Source organism: Lissotriton helveticus, chromosome 8 (assembly GCF_964261635.1).
Source record: "Lissotriton helveticus chromosome 8, aLisHel1.1, whole genome shotgun sequence".
Classification (NCBI taxonomy): Eukaryota; Metazoa; Chordata; class Amphibia; order Caudata; family Salamandridae; genus Lissotriton; species Lissotriton helveticus.
In genome coordinates, this window is record NC_136069.1 from 897,255,403 (window position 1) to 897,276,715 (window position 21,313).

The 21,313-nt window shown below is 42.6% G+C and overlaps 1 protein-coding gene across 1 annotated transcript in view; it reads left to right on the forward strand.

The window, feature by feature from the left end:
* ARHGAP6 (Rho GTPase activating protein 6) overlaps window positions 1-21,313 on the forward strand; it is a 790,107-nt gene that overhangs the window by 219,368 nt on the left and 549,426 nt on the right. The gene's annotated exons all lie outside the window — the stretch shown is intronic.

The following is a 21,313-nucleotide window of genomic DNA, read 5'->3' on the forward strand; positions in this document are numbered from 1 at the left end:
ATGGAATTCTGGATTTTCCCAGCCATGGTGTTTACCAGTCAGATGAAGAAAGACAAGCCTGTACCGTTGGGTGCATAAACATTCATCAAGCATACATCCCTACCATTCATCCTCTTGTTTACCAATAGCAAACTCCCCTTCAGGTCTTATTGCCATCCCCTGGAATGGCATCCTAGCTCTTATCCATGCAGCTACAACCCTGGACTAAATGAAGGATGAGATCAATCTTCCTCTACATTTCTTTCCTATGTTAGCATTTTCCTCTTGTGTGAGGTGTGTTTCTTGAAGAAAATCTATAAATATCCCCCAGTGCCTCAGGAATGACAATACTATGGGCCTAATTATGAGTCTTGTGGTCTGAGGACCACCAGACTTGTGGTGGTGGTCCAGCCCTCATTACACCGTGGTCTGACTGGCCCATTACGGCTTGGGCGATCGGAACACCCTGGGACCGCTGCCCAGCATATTACAAATATCCTTGATGCCAGAGTTTTTATGGCGGTTGTATCGCAATGAAAACCCTGGCTGGAGAGGAAACATAAGGGTCCCTACAGGGTCCCCTTGTGCCTCTGAGCCCTGTGTATGCACACAAGGGGGCACAACATGTGCCCCCCTGTGTGCATGCACACCAGTTCCTGCATGGCATGGACGTTAGTCGATACCGGGAAGGAACCTTGTGAGACGGCCCCATTGCGGTGCCATTTTCAAAGGCAAACCAAAAGAGTTACAGAGTGCACACCGATTTTTTTTTCAAAAGTTTACCAATGTTGCGTTTGTTCGCATGCTGGCCTAGAATCGTGGTCTGCCCAAAGCCATGTACTTGTGAAAAACACTAAACACAATGGGGCGGTTTATGGTTCGGATTAGCGGGAAAACATTGATAAGTCAATGGGTTATGAGATAATCACTTGTAATGTGTTTAAACATGTACAAAGAAACATCAATTTGGAAAGTTTTCGTATTGAAACATAGTTTTTTAATTGTAGAATACCCCTGACGAAGGGCCATGGTAAGGCCCGAAAAGCATTGGGTTATCGTGATGAACTAATGAAGATTACTTACATGCACTCCTAGCTACCGATTAAGGCCTCGGCATGTCTGTAGCGTTTGAGGTTACAGTGGTGAAAGTAAGATGTCTCGCATAACTATGGATAAATCATGGACACTGTTGATAACTTTGATGAACTTTGAATACATTTTGGAACAAACTTGGTTTAACGTGCTGCATTATTGGTATGCACATATTACCGCTGTGTGTCCTGAAATGGGGTGAGAGGTTGCCCCATTGTTTCTAGCCTTTTTCAAAGGCCCCACTGCTCACCAGTGGGAACTGCCATGCCGCTCTCTCGACTACAAAAAATGTGTAATCTGGCGAGGAGGCGGCAGTGACTCTTTGGGGTGCAGTGGCCTCCCACCGCCAAAAGTCCTAACTGGGCCACCGTCAAAAGTCCTAACTGGGCCCGATGTGTTTAATGAAATTATTATTTAGTTCCCTAATTAAAACATGTATCAATATACGTAATAATGTTAATATAATCTATTAATGAGAACGATGTTACAGCACAATGAACACTGTCATGGACTTTGGAATTTTCAAACTGGGAACTCTTTCAATTTATAATACAAACACATGGAATGTTTCAACGGACTTGTTTATTTCACTCATTAGTAGCAGCAGAGATGAGAACCGGTTTCATGTACATACTGCGTCTTCTACACAGGACATTGATTTATTCCAAAGCTGCCTCTTGGAGAAGCATGGCCCCCGGTGCTGACACATTCAACGAGCTAAGTGAACATTCTAGTTCTTTATTAGAATGCTCTGATCTCCACAGGCTGCTGTTAAGGGAACAACCCATATAGATATGTGGGGTTGATACTGTAATGAGTCTTGTCTCGGGTACTAGACATGAATTTCCTCTGCAGATGGAGCCAATCACTATTCAGCATTCTGGTTATGTACAGCTGTTGATTCACAATCCTAATTAGTAAACCTTGTCCCTTTATCTCCCTTGTCAATCTGCCCTGATAATAGTCTGCTGGTCGTGGCTGGAAACTTTGAGAAACACTTAAAAGAAGACCCATTTTCTGTATTTATACATTAAATACAGAAAGTCAGTTGCCTTCTGTTGGACTTTATCCAAAAAATCTGTAAAACAAAAAAAATATATTTTTATCAGTCTTTGAATAAAGACCGGTCTGGAATAATTACCAAAATCAGCCCTTGAAAACATTTTCAAACCAGTCGAACACACTGGGACACCACATCTGGAAGGCGGCCGTGTGGGTATCGTTAAGTTATGGCTGCTCATTCTGCCATGGAAGCAGCCCCCTAGTCTGCAGCCTCCTGGAGAAATAGAGAGTGGCAGAAAGGCCATTCCAGCCCTGGTTATAGCGTTCCACTGCATTGTTAGCCACGGTCCTTCAGACTGTCCCCATACTGGATGATCGAGAGTTCTCTGTAAATGTGCCAGTAGTAGTCCGGATGGGGGACCTGATACTGCAACTAGAGATAAGGCAAACGAGGTGGAGAAAGAAATGGTCAATTGTCAGTTAGGTAGTGTACCCAATCAACCGGTAATCATGTCAGCCCTTGATGACCAGAGCCTGACATCTCGCTTGCTTATTCTATCATGGAACATCGCTGGGGTTGCCAAGAACCTAAAAGACCCCGATTGGGCAGACTATATTGACACTGGTGATATTTGTCTTCTGCAAGAAACCTGGGCGACCGAAGTTCCACACCGAGTTGGTTACAAGACCTATGGAATTGAGGCAGTCCAGTCTGATAGAGGAAGACCATCAGGGGGCCTAATCATTTGGCTTAAAATAACACTGGTCATGAAGGTTGAATTTATTGATACAGGCACTCCTGACATTTTGGCCCTAAAGGTTACTCCCCCTAAGGGAAATGAATGCTACATCATCAATGTATACAATAGACCGATCGGTCATTCTAAGGTTTCACCTACGCTGGAATTATTGGACCTCTTTTTTAAGAATGTAGTTGGAGATACTCCGGTTATTTTGGGAGGAGATCTAAACTGTAACTTCGAACCTGTTCCAGGTATCAATGATGTTTTTGAAGATGAGGACCAAGTATATAAAATTCCCCAGCTTGAAACTCAAAAAAATGTTAAGTATTCTACTTTGGTCGGCCAACTACTAAGGCTAACTGTAGATCATGGCCTTAGAGCATGCAATGGCCGCCTCCCTTCGGATTTGCTGAAACATCCAACTTTTCCCAAAGCTAACAGCAACTTAGACTTCATACTTGTTTCACTTAGCATCTGGCATTTTTTGATTGACTTAAAGGTGACAAATAGGGGGGAAGTGATCACTATCCTTTGGAACTTTACATCGACGTGCATATGTTTAGTGACACTATTACCTCACCAACTATGAACACCCACGGAAGAATGTATGAGGATGTTCACATAAATAATAATAGACGGGCAGTAAAATGGCCCCGCATTTTGGCAGACGGTAAGGCTCTAGCGTCAGTGTACTCTCTCTTTGAGCAGACGTTTGCACATATAGCCGACCAAATCTTCCTACCTGTACATTTTGATCATTTTATTGAACTCCACAATGTTTTCTTCAGTGAACTAAAAATATATCTGTCAAAAATGCCAAGGAAAAAACAACAAAATATAAGAGTGGCCAGTCATGGCAAATTATGGTATGACCACTCATGTAGGCACGCTAAGAGAAACTTACTGCTTGCTATCAAAAGTAGGCCAAAAGAAGAAGTTAAACTTGCAAGGGAGGAGTACAAACGCGTCCAAAGAATCTCAAAAAAACTGTGGGAGGAGTCGATCTGGGCTGAAATGTTAGCTGCTGCAAAAAATAATGATAATGCTGGATTCTGGAGGTTGGTGGCAAATGAGGGGCACGCAGGCAGAGTTGTGAAAGACACGTTTCTGGATGAAATGACCTGGGTGACCCATTTCACATCTCTTTATCAAGAATACGATGGTGCTAACAACAAGGGTATATGGTTTCCCCCTCCAATTGAACCCCTTAATTTTACACTGGAGGAAACAGTAAGGGCAATTAATGAATTAAAAAACACTAAAGCACCAGGTCCAGATAAAATACCTGGGGATCTATATAAACACAATGTAGGAGTCTGGGCCCCTTACGTGAACCGCTTGTTCAATGTTCTATCTACAAACTGTTGTTTTCCAGATAGTTGGCGTGCAGCGGAAGTTGTGTTAATTTTTAAAAAGGGGAATAGACTGACACCCTCTAACTACAGACCAATTAGTCTTATGGACACGCTGCAAAAACTCTACGCCAAACACCTGTTATTTCGGATCAACGACTGGCTGGACGATTCCAATATAATCTCCAAATTTCAAGCAGGTTTTAGGAGTAAGACCAGCACAATAGACCAAATATTCCGATTCTGTTGTTTGATCTGGAAGTACGTGCATATTAGGAAAGGTCACCTTTATGTAGCTTTCGTTGACCTGAGAGCTGCATTTGATTTGGTCCCGCGCAGTCTGCTTTGGAAAACATTAAGTGAAATGGGTCTACCAGGATGACTCCTGACTCAAATAGTTGAGTTACACACTGGCAATATTGCAAACATAAGGTGGGGTCCTAATGGTGAGCTGACTCGGAACATCCCTATTGAACGCGGGGTTCGCCAGGGGTGTGTTTTGGCCCCAACCCTGTTCTCTCTGTTTGTTAATGATGTCCCTGATTATCTGAGTGGTTGCACTAATGATTCCCCGCAGCTTAATGGTGAAAGGGTGCCTGCGCTGCTTTTTGCAGACGACACCATCCTTATATCTCAGACCAAGAAGGGTCTCCAGGCACTCCTTAACTGTTTTAGCTGCTACTGCATGACAAAGGGCTTGGAAATTAATCCAGATAAAACTAAATGTATGTCATTAAATCCGAGTAAACCAGACAGAGGGTTCCTGACTTTGAATAATCAGAAATTAGGTATTGTGGAAAACTTTTCTTATCTGGGTGTTGTACTTGATTCGAAATTAAGTTGGAAGGCCCAAATTGAGAAAAGCAAGATATCATACGCCCACAATGTTAAACCGCTTATATGCAAACTAAATGCCAGTACAAGTAAAAGTGTAACCCCTGTTTTAGAACTTTTTAAATTTAAAACTCAATCTGATGTGTTATACGGAGCAGAGATATGGGGACCTTGGGCAAAAGACAGTTTTAAGAACTTGGACAATAAATTTATGCGTACCATTGTAAGGGTCCCAAATAGTACCCCTCTAATACCCCTTCAACTCGACCTGAATTTTAGAAGAACAGATTATTTTGCCATTCTAAGACCACTAATATTTTGGGTTAGGTTATGGACCACCCCAGAATTGGTAGAATATAGAAATGGTCTACAAGAACTGCTGAATCTTGATTCTTTTAATTCTATCAAGTGGTTTGTCCATATCAAAAAATGGTTTACGCTCCTGGGTTTATATTCAATGTGGGAGACGCCTGAAAATTTGTTGACATCTTCTAAACTATTGGTTAAGCGAGCCTTTTGGACCCATATGAGTGACAAAGTAGTTAATGGAACTAGAGTTGGGTCTGCAGTTCAGGATTTTCTATCATTCAAGGACGAGTTCCGTTTTGAATCATTCTTGGACGAGATAGAGCCACCCATCGCAAAGTCCCTCTACTTAAAGTTTAGGTATGGGATACTCATGCTGAACCACAATACAGATCGATGGTCACAGAAAAAACTGGGAGAATTGAATGTTAAAAGCGGGTGCTGTCCTATGTGTTCCAATGCCTGTATGGAAAATGAGGTTCACATGTTTTTTATATGTAGTGCTTATGTGAATGCCAGAAAGAAATGGTTAAAACCAATGTGTAACCTTCTAGGAACCAGATCCTGTTCTACAGCTTATAGGGTCATGAAAAGTAATCCAACCCAGTACATTGTATTTAGCATAAGTAGGTTCCTTTACTCTGTCTACATCACTCGTAAGAAACATGGTCAGGTACTCTGAGCAGGACCTGTGTATATGTTTTTAATAATCGGACAAAATGAAATACATCTTAAATGGAAATTGTAAAAATTATTTTTAATATTATCTTCTTGCTACGCGTGCTACTATGAATGTATATTTTTTAACTGTATATTTGTCTTTTATGGCCAAATTGGCCGAAATAAAGAAATAAATAATAAAAATGTGCCAGAGTGGTTTCAATACTCCTTCTTGGTCTAAAACCTGTTTGATGGTCATCAAAAATGAGTTTTTGTTCCATGTGTTCTTGCAGTTGGCTCACAATGATTGTAATTGCAAAGGGTAGGTTTGGGATGAGCTGCCTGTGTCTTGCATGTCTCTTTAAGAAAGAAGAGCTTGATCATGAGATGAGTCGTTGTTGCACTCCAGGCAAGATTGTGTCAATTCTGGCAACTTGTTGCGGTAGCCCTTGTTAATGTTCTTGATGCCAGTTTTTGTGTTTTATACTTTTATGCACCAACATCCCGAGTTTAGATTGAATGCTGTTAGAGATTTTTCGCCACACCTCTGGGTCCTTGCAATTGTTTGATGCACATGACTTGTACTTTTCATCTTATTTGATCGGGCTGATTGTTTTATTCAAATGGAGACCTGATTTAGTGTGGTTTAATTTAAAGGTTGCAAACAGTACTCGAGATTGATTAGTTGAAACTGGAGGAATGCATGATAGGACCATATTTGTTGGTGCACGTTTGTGAGTTCATTGTTCTGACTGATCAAGAGTGCGGCAGGCAGTGTTACTGTTTGACAACATTAATTCACATATTGAGGGAAAGTCTGGGATTTTGGGGCCGCAAATTACAAAAATGCAATCTCATTCTCAGCCAATACTTTAAGAAGAATGACTAACTGGGTAAGAAATACTTGAAGGATATGTTTATGGCCAAACAGGGGACGTGTGAGCAAAGGCTTTTTTAACATATTCAATAGAAAGGACCTTTGACTCCACAGAAATGCTTTCTGCTACAGAGATCCATTTGTAGAGGTAGGTCGCATATTGAAAGTTTGGCAGCATAAAAACTGACATTTCTTGACATGCAGAAATATGACGGTTTTATAGGTGTTCCTATTTTGTTATTTTGTCTTTCAGAGGTTGATAAAAGTGCTGTCCTTCTGTATGTAATACTAAACCTTGAAAATCTAATAGCAGTTCGACACCCTGTTAAGTTTAAGTGAGCTACACCAGAGTAGATTGACTGTGAGAAAAGCCTGCATTAGCGTTTAATCAACTCACATTAATACAGCTACGTCAAAATGCTGTGTACTTGTTTGTGTGACGTCATTAACAACCCTGTGCTGCACTTGCTTATCTGGGCATCTCATTTTCCATTACGGAAGTGCTTCTAAAAAGTAGGTAGGTTTGGGACACGTACACAAACTTCTGCCTCGTTCTTCTTTTGCCATTTTTGGTTGTAAAATAGCTCAGTGAGTTTTGTGACTACTGTCTAGATGGGTGTATGCCTTGCTGGTCGTAGAATCCAATACGCGTAAAATTGCAATGCTCGCCTACTAAGGCATCTCTTGCAGAGAACCGTGTAAACTGCTGATATTCCTAATTCTGTAAGATAGCAAAGTGTTTTGAGTGCTTGAAGCAGTGATGTGTGTCTAACCTATCTCAAGTTCCAAAGGAAGTAATATAGATTAGTGGGTAAATGTGCCTGCCTCGAGAGACATATGTGCAACCTAGGAGTTATTCTAAGTGCCCCTTCCTTATAGAATGCATGCATACTGCAATATTAAAACTATATGCTATGTTTTTTTATTTAAGATTTTAATTACAAACTTTTGGTTGTTACATATAGGCATAAAATACTTTTTTTCTTTATTCTTCGTGGTCTGTGCTTGCAATAAAAAAAATTGCAACACTACCACCTCCTCTACTAAGGCAGAGCTTGTGAGCATTTTCGGCAATCAAGATTTGTATGCACTATATTAGTCTCAATAAGGAATTGTGAAAAATTACCAGAAAAATGAGAAATGCATAAAGTTTTTAGTGCATTGCCTGCCAGAGATTCGTATCGACTCACATAGTTGGACCAACTGTGTTCTGTGGTTATATTTGTTATCATATCAGATTGCCTAGTTTTTTGGCAGTTCTTGCATGCAGTGATGTACTTTGGTGGTTGATTGCCGGTCTTTATGGTGATCCGGTAATTAATTGCTCTCACTCGTCCTTTAAGCGGAATGAATCACAGTGTTTTAAAAGTGTTAACATTAACTTTATGGGAGGATCCAGGGTCTATAAAGAAATCAATGGTTCCCCTTCTTAAAAATAGGTTTTGAAAGTTTACAGACTCGTAAAGTATAGATCGTAATGCACATGGCATTTTAACCTCTTGTTTTTTAGACTTCAAAGGATGGGTTGGTTTTGAACCATTTATGGATGCTATTGAACCACCTCAGGCAAAAGCCCTATACATTCAATTCAGGTATGGAGCTTTGCCTCTAGGCTCAAGAAGAAGTACTTGGGAAAACGCATCCGTACTGCTAGTATGCCCAACCTGTCATACTTCCCCTGAGGCCCTTGTACATTTTCTTTTCTTCTGTCCGACCTGTGCTGATCATCGGAAAAATTGGATTATGCCTGTATGTCGTTTACTATCTTTTACACTCCCTAATGATGCATTAAGAATCTTTATGGCTGATAATCCTAGATGGTTGTTTTTTACAATCTCAAGATACTTACTGTTTGCTTGGTGGAAGAGGTCAAAAACAACCAAAAATGTCTCTGTGAACCAGCCATGACAATGAACAACTATGGAATTGTGCTATGATTGTTTTCTTAATATGACAAAATACTGATCATCTTTTAAAAACTATAATGCTGCTACCTATGATATGAGAAGTGTTAAAACAAATCTTTTTCAAAAATGATGTATTACATTGCAATTTTAATTGTTTTTATTTATATGATGTGTTTTTGATATCTATGATGTAAATGATCAAATATTTGATCGATAAATAAATATATATAAATTAACGATCATTCCTCTGTGTAGTTACGGTATGGGCTGTTGGCATGTTTTAGGTATCTGTTTGACAAATTAGAAGGCTCCCTCCGAACTTTAAGCATATCTCTGTAATGTTGGTGAACTCCCGATCGTCAGCATACTGTAAATCCTAGCTGTTCTCTCCATTTGTGGCTGTTGAGAAAGCGGAGTCAGTGTCTGCAAAATAGACACTTGCCTTTAAGCAAAACCCTACATTTGTGATTGTCAACTTTCTACAGACTGGGGTGAATGTGTGACATTGATCCACATTCTGTCCATCACTGTTGTGTTTGCAATTACCGCTCTAAGTGTACTGGGGATGCTCAGACGTGAGTCCCAGGCACTCCACACCACTGGAATCAAGCTAGCCGGGCTGATGAGAGGTGTTACCTCGAAACCGGGCCGGTCCTCGGATGCTTGTTTCCGTTCTGGGAAGGACATGGCTTTTGTAGTTCGGACTGGACTGTTCCCATGGGGCACAGGGTCAGCGCTGATTTGCATATCGCCATTGTCTAACCCAGGGTGGTGTGGAGTGGAAAAACGATGGATTTGGGCCCAGATCTTTAGACTGGGGTGAATGTGTGACATTGATCCACATTCTGTCCATCACTGTTGTGTTTGCAATGTCAACTTTCTACAGAATATCAGAGTTTTGAGTCTGGTGGGAAATAGCTTGTCTAAACGCTCTGATACCATAAAGCTCCTTTAAAGTGATGCACATAATACATGAATACCTGATAATACTGTGCTGTATTACTACCTCTGATGTCTTTTATCAACTTTGCTTAAATAAGTTGTATCTGGGGCATGAAAAACTACTAGCTTGTTTGTAGGGTTTCATTCTGCACTTCCTTAATTTCTAAGCACTATAAATGTTTTATAGTTATTCATTTTAGTGAGACTCTGTTTTGCAGCCGCAGAAAGATTGACTGCGAAGGCGACCTTGCCAGGTTTCAAATTTTACCCTGCACTCCGTCCATCATCTGTGTGTCATTTGCTTTCTTGCCCTGAGTGCGCTGGGCATGCCCAGACGTGGGTCTTGGGCTCACTGTGTCCAGGGCCGGACTGGCCATAGCGGGCACCGGGCAATCCCCCGGTGCACCGCACGGGTGGGGGCTGGTTTTGGGCCCCTGGGGACGTTTTTGGTACAGGGCTCTTTTTGCAGCATAGCTGCAAAATCGGCCCTGTACCAAAATCGGCCGAAAACAGGCCCTGGCAAACTGCTCGGCGGCACCTCCAACCCCCCGAGTGGGGAGAGGGGGGGCCAGCCGAGCACTTTGCCAGGGCCGGTTGTTGTTCCCAGTCCGGCCCTGACTGTGTCACTGAATTCAAGCTGAATTCAAGCTAGCCTGGCTGACGAAGGGTGATGGCACGAAACCAGTCCTAGGATGCTTGTTTCCGGTCCAGGGTGGACCTGGTTTCTCAGTTCAGGCTGGACTGTTTCCATGAGGAGCATGGTCAAGACTGATTTACATATTGTCAGGTCTAAACTGGGGTGGCATGTTAGCAGAAAATGATGGATTTAACCCAGATCTCTTGACTGGGGGTGAATGTTTGCTTTGCTCTGCATTCTATCCATCTTCTGTGTGTCTTATGCTAGAGATCACAGCATTCTCAGCAGTGAGCATGTATACTAATATGAGTTTCCCAGTTCTCTGAATTCTCGGGATTACTCTTGGTATGCTGAATGCATTTTCTCTTATTTTCTATTAATTACTCTTGCAAAAGCTGTTATTTGGAGCATTAGTGTGGGCTCCTGACACGGTGCTGCTTTTCTGGTATCCTACAATACCGACTGACTTCACTTACTTGAATACCACCACTCACTCACATGCATTTCTGATATCTCTTGCGGTGCTTCTTTACTTTAATGTTTGTATAATATGGCATCTTTATTCCAACAATCAATACCAGAATCAGATTCTTTTAAATATTTACTTACAATTAATTACTTCGATCTAAGTGTTTTCAAAATAAACTCAAGGGTATTATAACCCCGATGTTAACTCCAGATATGAGTTTCCAAATATTTTTCCAACTTCTCCACAGATTGGAAAAATGTCATGACCATCAGTGCATTATGCGCACTTCTAAATGGATTAAGAGCAAGGTACATAACACCCCGTAACTGACTAACGTTTGAGAGAATAGTCCCTGTAAGACATATTGGGTATGGGTTCATGGATGGGCACTTGAATCATTGTGGTGTAGTGTAGTTCCTATTATCCCAATAGGCTCTGCGCATTGGAATAATATCTTCAATAGTATAGACCTAGGGCAGAGGTTAACTAGGTCTTCTACCGACGATATTAGACTTAAAGTTTTGTGTTTGCCAGCTAGCTCAGAGTTCACTAGAAACTTTCTCGAATAGGCAAGGAGGATTTTAACCTCCCTGGATAGACAAGAAGGGATTTAGTTTCTGACAACCATAGAACATGACAACTTTGCTCTCCCCTAATCAAGAGTGTATCTCTAGAGTCGTGTGAAAACAAAAGACAACTTATTTTACTCAGTCAGTTCAGTGCATTCTTAGTTTCACCAGATTGTAGAGAAAAGGAAAAGACGGGCGTGTTCAATAAAAGATGTTATTTATTGATCAGTCTTCTTTCTCATACAAGAGAAATGAATCGCTATTATTGTAATACTTATAGTTAAGTAAAGTGCATACAGTAAAGACAGAATTATAAAATAATACTGTAAAAGCATTGATATGGGTTCTAAGCCATATGATACTTTAAAATGGATAAAATAGATACATACATATATACATTTGACTAATCATACTCAACTGGTGCTTCTAACCACGCCTACCCCAGTGTACCTGACCTAAGCCTAATACGTGGGCGGGAGTAGATAAGTAGCAGTTTAAGTTAAGTTTGTTTGCCAAGGGACTGATTCGAGAATTCTCTGCAAGGGGTTATTCAGTTCTGTACCTGAGATCTAGAATGATGGAGGGCTGGTATCTCTTATCCCAGGTCTTGATATTCCAGCTGCCTGTGAGGGCTGCTTGGAAGCGCCGGAGCTGGATTTCTCAGCAGGAGAAAGGCAGCGTCTCGTTCTCAGCGCGTCAGGAAGGCGGGGCAGCGCCTGTGGGCTTCGCTCTCTGCTGGGCTCCTCGGCATGTCTCGCTGCTCCAATCTCGTCACCACCGCATGTGTTTGCTTAAGGCAATGTCGGTAATATTTATACCTGAAAGGTGCCGAGATTGACGTAAGGATGGACATATATACGTCAATAAGGATGTCATATCAACGGGCTTGTTCGCACATTCTTTTGCTGAAGTTCTCTGTGAAATCAAAACAATGGCTATGGGAATTTCCCAGGTCGCTGTAGGGTTGATTTGTTTTGAGAACTCCGTATGCCTTATCAGGGGCTGGAGGAATATCGCTTGTCTAATTAGATGGCATGCGTTATGACCTAATCAGATAACGTGCTTCTGTGCCGTGGTGTGGCTTAATCAGATAACGGTTTTTGCACCGTTGGCTGGCTGCTAGTTAATTATTAACCAGACCAGGGTCAGGAATAGGGAAATCGATACAGTACCTATAGGAATACATCACACCCACTCCACGTAGACTATGTCCATATTTACAAATCTAGGCATAGTGAAACCAGTAGCGTTTGTGTATATCGTACCACCCCAAAATACATTCATATGTATCCTGAAAATTTGGAACTACGAAATATACGAAACACAATCACATGTACTATCACATGTACTATATGCACAAGCAGTCTAATAATGCTAAACATATAACGCAGATTTTAAATTTATCATGAAAAAATGCGGAAAAATGCACATGAAATGGCTCTTAATACAGAAAAAAAAGTGCGAGACCATTTCATCACAAACATAAAGTTATGTATAATAGTGCTAGAGGATAGCGAATGTCTTGTGACTACCTAAAATAGAAATTTAGTTCTCTAAGAATAATGTCTACTTTAAGCAGAAGATAAGTGTCCCAAAAATCGTAAATATTTTTGAATTGGGGAAAAAAAAACTCTTGCAGTCTGAAAAAATGAGGAGAAAATTTTTTTTCATATCGCTTTTTTAGAAGTTGAAGGCCAAATTCAGCATGTAGGGAACTCCGAGTGCTAGTTTGCTCAAAGTTATTCCTGCTGCTCTGGTGAAAAGATCATATCATTTAGACTGTTGAAAAAACTGTCAACAGCTTCTTGCGTCAGTTCCACTAATTCGGAAAAGGTTGTTACCATGCATTCATGAGCCTGAGCATGATTGCCTCCATTGATGTTTTGATCAGCATAGCTGACTGAAGGTCGTACCTGACCGATGCTGCTTTCATCTTGTGCTTCACTACCCCTCAATCGTAGTGGTGAAGTCTCCACGAATGCCGTCATCAGGATTGGTAGCCGCTGGGGACAGCACAATGCATGTGCCGTTACCGGACCCAACAAGGTATCTGCATCCATTGGCACATCCGATAGTAGTGCCAGACAGGTGTCCAACACGCATTCTTCGCCGCATAGCAAGCACCTTAATACAGGCATAACACAACTTTGCCACATTGGTCTAAATGAAAGAGACCAAGTCATGTTCAGGTCTCTAAGCCGTGATAGTCCAAGGATTTTAGTTTCCCGGTAGCCAATGGCTAGGATCATTTCTTCCCTTGTCGCAGGTGTTTTGTCTGTGACATGGTTTGCCATAGCGAAATAACAGGATCAAAAATAGAATACCCGCTACTAGTCCCAAAAGGAGTGGAAGTCCGCCAAAAATGGAATGGACAAAGTCTGGAAAAATACCCAGGATGGCTTTGAATGGAGTTAAAGCACCCGAAAACACTGCTTTAAATACACTGGAGACACCAGTGGTATCAGAAATATTTAAGATTTTGTTCAGTATTTCTGCAAAATGTATGGGGGAATTAGTTGATAATAATGAATGAATCTCTTCTGTTGTCCTTGCAACTTGGAGATCATACGTTTCTTTTGATGACGTCAGCCTGGTCGGCGTCTGTAGGAGCACAGTCTTCATTCTGCTTAAAGTATCTATTCGAATAGAAGCAATTTTCAAATCGGGCCATAACCTTGCCTCCCTGTCTGGATAATCATTCGGGAATAATACTCGTTCACAGCACATGACCTTCCTAGTCACGGTTATGAGATAAGGTTTTCCGGGCAGCAAACTACAACATCTGCGATCTACTATAAGAATGTAACTCCCGTTCGAGAGTCTCCTAAAGAATGGTTCTATTTGTGTTGCAGGTGTGCCTAGCTGGTAACATGAAAGGTTATTTGAAGTCCCTTCACAGGCTCCATGCAAGCTAATACCCTGACACAGAAGTGTACCGCTTAGTGATTTTGCACAATTATTGCCACTGAGAAACACTTTCTGGCCTTTATTACTGACACATTCGTGTGTATAGGGCAAGTTCCATATTGACTTAATGTACCTTTTACCCAACCTTTCATACTGGCCTGCCTGTATATATTTTTGGCAGAATTGAAACTGGAAAGTAGTTATCGGAATATTTATTATTCCATGTATTATCCATTCAATGACAGGTCGTTCTGACATTGTCAATGGTAATCTCTCAAGTCTTTCAGTGCTCAGAATTGTATAGTCAGCACCCTTCTGCGCCAAACTGATTTGTTTATCAGTAAGGTTAAAGATATTAAATAATGACGTTGTGTTGATTAAACGCCAAGGCACATAGCCAGAACGCAGATTTTGTAACGTCCAGCCAAGCTGTACAATAGAACGCAATTGGGACTGACCGTGTTGTAACATCAGTAAGTCTTGCGATATTATATCAATTGCTGAAGACACAATGCTGTCCAGAGAATATATTCTGGAGGACAGAGTCATTAACCCATTGTCCACCACAGAAAGTGATTTTTCCAAATTAATACGGTCAATTTCCCGTATTTTTTCTGCTGTCTCAATTTGAGTTACTTTCCAAACTTCGTTATAAGCTGCATATATAGAGGTCGCTATGAAACGTTTTTGACGCTGTTTGCGTGGTCCCAATATGAAATCACGCAAGTCAGCACCTTCTGTAAGTAAAGTTAGGTGTTGCTTAATTTCAGCCAGTGTGGACGTTTGTAGCCATTGAAGGCAGAGCTTGCCCACGCTGTAGGTGGTTACTATCCCTGGATGTTGTCTTTGGGAATATCTAGGATCTGGCCTAGTCAATGTGAACCCCTGTTTTTTGTTCAGGAATCTGTCTTGACAGTTATTTGTATCTGTGGGCCAGATCAACCATTTTTTCCATTCAGGATGTGTTCTGTTTTGGTTTAATATATGGTTTACGTCTATCTCATCATCTATAGAGCTATTACTGTTCACTGTTGGCTTTGGAGTAGACGGTTTGTTCAAATCTTTGATTTTGGCTAAGCCAAGACAGGTAGTTTGTTGAATAGTGTAATTCAAGAATATAATTTGTTATGGGATCATGCAGGCTCTAAACAATGATTCTATACCTTGTACTTGCCAATCTCTTGTACCCCAAACAGTTTTTGCTTCAATATTATTGTTCCAGAAATCAAACCCAAATGTATTCATTTGTTCAAAGAATGAATCGGAATATATCAATTTTGTGTTTGTAAGCATGGTCTTCATACCTGTCTTATTTGACAATTTGAAATAAAATGTTTCTGCATTACTTGTGTTAAACCCTGAAAAGTATGAATATTTATCATAAAATGTTTTCGAGCTATCTTTTAGAGGAGTAGCACAATGTTCCCATTGGTTATAATTTAAAACATTTCTAGGTTGTGCAGATTTATGTAGATAATGGTTACCATAGTGGTTGTAGCAGAACATCTGATCATAGTTAGACGAACCCTGCAAATAATCATGTTCTGTAAATTTAGCAGACATCACAAGATCAGACATCATATCATTAATACTTTCAAAGTCCCAATCATCAGCAAATGAGCTCGGTTTTACAAAGTCACTCAATGAGATCTTGAATTGGTGTGGATACTTCAGGATTTCAACCGGACCATAGATTTCATAATCAGTTTTGTCCCATGCTACACCGCCTGGTATAGGATTAGCTGTGAAGTTCACTGAAGAAAGTTCTCTTTTCTCGATGTGTGAAGATGTGTGTGGTTTAAGGACCAAGTTGATTTTCTGGCTTGCTGAGTCCATTTTAGCATATTTTCCTTCAATGAAATGTCCCAAGCATAGTACCATGATGAGCCAAAGAATGAGGATAAATGCACCGAAGGCCACCCAAAATTCAATCCATGGAGAAATCAGATAGGTTTCTTTCAGCTGTTGAAAAAGTTCCTTAGTTTTGTCTTTAAAAGTTTTTGTTGATGGCTGTTTCTTTGCTTCACTCAGGTCTTCAGATGAATCATCGAAGTTGATGAAGTAGCCGGATGCTGTTCTGTCAATTGTTCCAATTGCTTTTGGAGTTTGCTTTGTTTCATTAGCAAAGTCTGCAGTTACATTATCATAGGTTGTTGTTTCTTGATGAAAAGCTTTGATTTGGGTTTTAAGAGGTTCAAGTTCCATTGCTTTGTTGCATAGTCCTTGTTGATATACTGTAGATTTTCCAAATGTGATCAGTCTTCCAGTTTGAGCCTCTGTATTCGTAGCAAACATTGGTGTTCTGCTACTTCTTGGGAGTCCACTTGGCCTACTGTTTGTCATCGGCCACATGATTGTGGTTTAACCGGCCGATGGATACAACTCGGTTCTCCTTTTTACCAGCAAGGGGCGGTAGTACTACTGATCTTGTCCCATTGACAGACAAGACAGGAACTGCTTTTCTGTAAGAAGGCCCAAATTCCTTCTTTACCGCGATCTTCTCTCTGACTAGATCCCCGACTTTTGGAATCCAGACGGGCCTTGCTGGGACAGGTGGTTTCTCTTCAGTGGTTGTTGGCTGTTGTTTCAACTTTATGTTGCTCAGGTCTTTTCTTGTTTCATTTAAGTCCTGTAAAATAGCCAGACGATCTTTGATATCAAAGCTTTTGTCTTTAACCACTGAAGTCTGACTATCAAGATCTTGGATCATCATTCTAGTCCCGAACAATAGTTCGTACGGACTGAACCCTTTCAGAGAAAGCAAGGAGGATTTTAACCTCCCTGGATAGACAAGAAGGGATTTAGTTTCTGACAACCATAGAACATGACAACTTTGCTCTCCCCTAATCAAGAGTGTATCTCTAGAGTCGTGTGAAAACAAAAGACAACTTATTTTACTCAGTCAGTTCAGTGCATTCTTAGTTTCACCAGATTGTAGAGAAAAGGAAAAGACGGGCGTGTTCAATAAAAGATGTTATTTATTGATCAGTCTCCTTTCTCATACAAGAGAAATGAATCGCTATTATTGTAATACTTATAGTTAAGTAAAGTGCATACAGTAAAGACAGAATTATAAAATAATACTGTAAAAGCATTGATATGGTTTCTAAGCCATATGATACTTTAAAATGGATAAAATAGATACATACATATATACATTTGACTAATCATACTCAACTGGTGCTTCTAACCACGCCTACCCCAGTGTACCTGACCTAAGCCTAATACGTGGGCGGGAGTAGATAAGTAGCAGTTTAAGTTAAGTTTGTTTGCCAAGGGACTGATTCGAGAATTCTCTGCAAGGGGTTATTCAGTTCTGTACCTGAGATCTAGAATGATGGAGGGCTGGTATCTCTTATCCCAGGTCTTGATATTCCAGCTGCCTGTGAGGGCTGCTTGGAAGCGCCGGAGCTGGATTTCTCAGCAGGAGAAAGGCAGCGTCTCGTTCTCAGCGCGTCAGGAAGGCGGGGCAGCGCCTGTGGGCTTCGCTCTCTGCTGGGCTCCTCGGCATGTCTCGCTGCTCCAATCTCGTCACCACCGCATGTGTTTGCTTAAGGCAATGTCGGTAATATTTATACCTGAAAGGTGCCGAGATTGACGTAAGGATGGACATATATACGTCAATAAGGATGTCATATCAACGGGCTTGTTCGCACATTCTTTTGCTGAAGTTCTCTGTGAAATCAAAACAATGGCTATGGGAATTTCCCAGGTCGCTGTAGGGTTGATTTGTTTTGAGAACTCCGTATGCCTTATCAGGGGCTGGAGGAATATCGCTTGTCTAATTAGATGGCATGCGTTATGACCTAATCAGATAACGTGCTTCTGTGCCGTGGTGTGGCTTAATCAGATAACGGTTTTTGCACCGTTTGCTGGCTGCTAGTTAATTATTAACCAGACCAGGGTCAGGAATAGGGGAATCGATACAGTACCTATAGGAATACATCACAGTGGCATTGATCTCTCTTCACCATTCCACAGGCTATAGTGAAAAATACTTTGAGAAATAGCAATAATCTTGTTTCACTTAAGGCAGACACTGATGTAGAATGGTGATTTAGCTGTTTGTTCTATAGTAAATAACCAGGCGCCGTGTTTGTGTAAAAAGGTAAGTTCAAAGACTTGGCTAGCTAAAAAAAAGTAAAGGAAAAAACAAACTGTATGGCCCACAAGTAGACAAGTGGCAAAACCTATTTTGAAAACATTAGTATGGGTTGGTTTATTAGTGTAACTACATGCATACAGCATGTGCCTTTCAAGACTCTGCCTTGCGGGGAGATTGCCGACGTTGGATTAACTGCTGCTTTCCCCTGACTGCTGTTTCCCCTGCCTTCCTTGACCTCGCCGCACCCGCTTCGCGGGTGCCGCATCGCGGGTGCCGCATCGCGCATCAAGGGAGCTGTGAGCTGCGAGGAACTTGCCGGGGGCGTGCAACAGGGCTGCGAGCGTTGCAGGGACTCCATCTCCCAGGAGTCCCTGCCTGACCAACAGCTACCACCTGGTCCGCTCTCCTTGTTGCCACGCCCACAGCCTGTCACCACCTCTATATCTTGGCTGTTGTGCCACGCTGCGCGCGGGAGCGGCACCGGGCGAAGACCGGGCCAAGAGCGGGCCCGTTTGTGCCCGTTCGTGACCAGCAGTGACCGGACCGGGCTACCCCCCGAACTTGTTTAGCATTCACCTGTTAACGGGACTATGGCTGGTAGAGAAACACGGAGCAAATCCTCGATAACCGGAAGTCTTTCAACTGCTGGAGGTATGGAAAAATTCCTTATCAGGGCGAACACCATCATTGACAAAGAACTTATCATCTTGGAGAAACGCCTATCCAATGAACTTACGACTCTCAAACGTTCATCTTTGGGGCCTCTTGCCAATGCCAAAACACCGGTAAGAAATAGTGAAAACTTTACCTCTATGGCTGAAGTACAGCCTCCGATCTCTGAGGCAGAACCTCTGTTAAGAGTTGATTCTGATACTTTGGCTAATACAATTGTACTGCTAGTAATAATGTTTCAATTATTTCTGTCCCTGTAGGAAGGTGGCTACCTGACTATGGTTACCCCAGATTTTTTGCCTGTGTTTAGCTAGTTTTTTGACTTAGTTGACCTGGTTCCCTGCTAATCAGGGCCCCAGGCCATCTGCTCTCTCTGTAAAATGGATTCCATGTACCCTAGGTACATACCACAATTGGAAATGGACTCCTTGTCAGCCCCTGTATAATGCACTATAGGTGCCCAGGGCATAGGGGCCACCAAGGCCTACCAGGGGCTGCAGCATATCTTTTGCCACCCCTGGCTGGTTCTTAAATTGACACAACTGGCTGATCACTCAGCTGGGGTAAGGTGGTGTAATCACCCCTTACTTAGATATAGTATACCTATATCTAAACCTATATCTGGACACATATTAACCTGTGAGCCACTCCTATGGAAGGCCTCATCAATCCTGGAGGCAGAGTGCGTGGTTTAATGTGAGATGGAGCTCTAGCATGAGCTGAGCCTGTCTGCAGCTGTCGGGAACAACTCCCTAAGCTGTTTCAGGATAAGGCCATACCATATACTCTTAAGTGCCTTATAATCCTCGCGGTTATATAGCAACTTTGGTTTGGCTTTATCAAAACATGTCGTGTAAGGTGTCATATGATTTGGAATACTATCCCCTCGCCAGTTCTGGCGACGGGGATAGCATTCCACCCCTCTAGAGGGGTAAGACATGTTACTTTACTTAAATGCGGTTAATTTCTAAAAGGACCTTAGATCCACAAAATGGATGCCTCTGCCACAGACAAGAGTCTGACCCCCTGCAGCTGACCGAAACTCAGCCAAATGGGGCCTGGACAAAGGGTTTCCTGTCGCAGGGGGGTGTTACCACCCTCCAGACAGGAGATAGTGGATTGTAGCAGGGAGGTTTGAAAGAAACCAGACCCTGCTTGGGGCGCACAAGGCTGCCCCTTGCATAATCAGGCCAAACCGGTTCTGGGGCACTCCAGCCCTCGTGCCAGGGCGGCCTGGATCAAAGGAAGGGGGTGTATCCACCCACTTCCTGGGTCCCACCCATAGGAGGGGACCTAGCAGGTAATCCAGCCCCCAAGATTCGAATAAGAGTGGGAGCAGTGCCAATGCACTTTAGATCATCCTGAAATCACCTTTAAACTAAGAAGACGACTGGACTTCGACATTCTGATGAACAGAAGACTGAAGAGCATCTCCCTTGTGGCCTAGGAGGGGCCACCGTGTGAACACAGGCACTACCCAGCACCTCGACGTCTGCTTTGCCGCCGCCTCCCGCCGGAGCCCGAGTGCAGAGCCTGACAAGACCCAGCTTCCCAGACTTCTCCCAGCCCGATCCACAGTCCCTGCAAAGAAGGGACCCGTAGAGGCACCGAGAGACGTGGGAGCGGACATCTTGAAAGACCCCCGAGACGCTGACTGTGCAGCACCCGAGGCACCCTCGACTCTGTGCTTTGGGGTTTGAGAAGCCCCACAATCGAGCAGCATTTGCACCAAAGATCAGCCCTCCAGCATCTCCACGATCTGCGTGGGGCCCTTTTGCTTTGTGCCACTCGACTCGCCATCCCGGCCGCTTGTCACGTGGTCAGCGGCCATCTTGGTGACGAAACCTACGATTTACACTGTGGGTCTGGTTGCTCCAGACTTGCCCTCGCTCCTGTAGAAAGGAGTACCCGCTCTGACCTTGCTGGTCCGAGTAATAAGCCTTTTTCACTTTCCCCGTGGCTTGCATTAGCCAAGGCTTGTTTGCTTCAATCGAGTTGCCGACACCGCCATCAGCTAGAGCCTTTGAGGGACAGCTCGTGATCGACTTCTGGACGTCCTTGACCTCTTCGTGTCCACGTGGCTGCAGAGAGAAGCAACACCTCATCACCTGTTTGCACCCGACTTTGCCTGGTTCCAATCTGGTTCCACGGTGGTCACTGGTCAGCGACTTTGAACACTGTCCCCTCTGCTTTCAGGTCTTCACCACTTCAGATCCACCCTTGGATCCACCGGACACTTCTCCTTCACATCGCCTGCAGC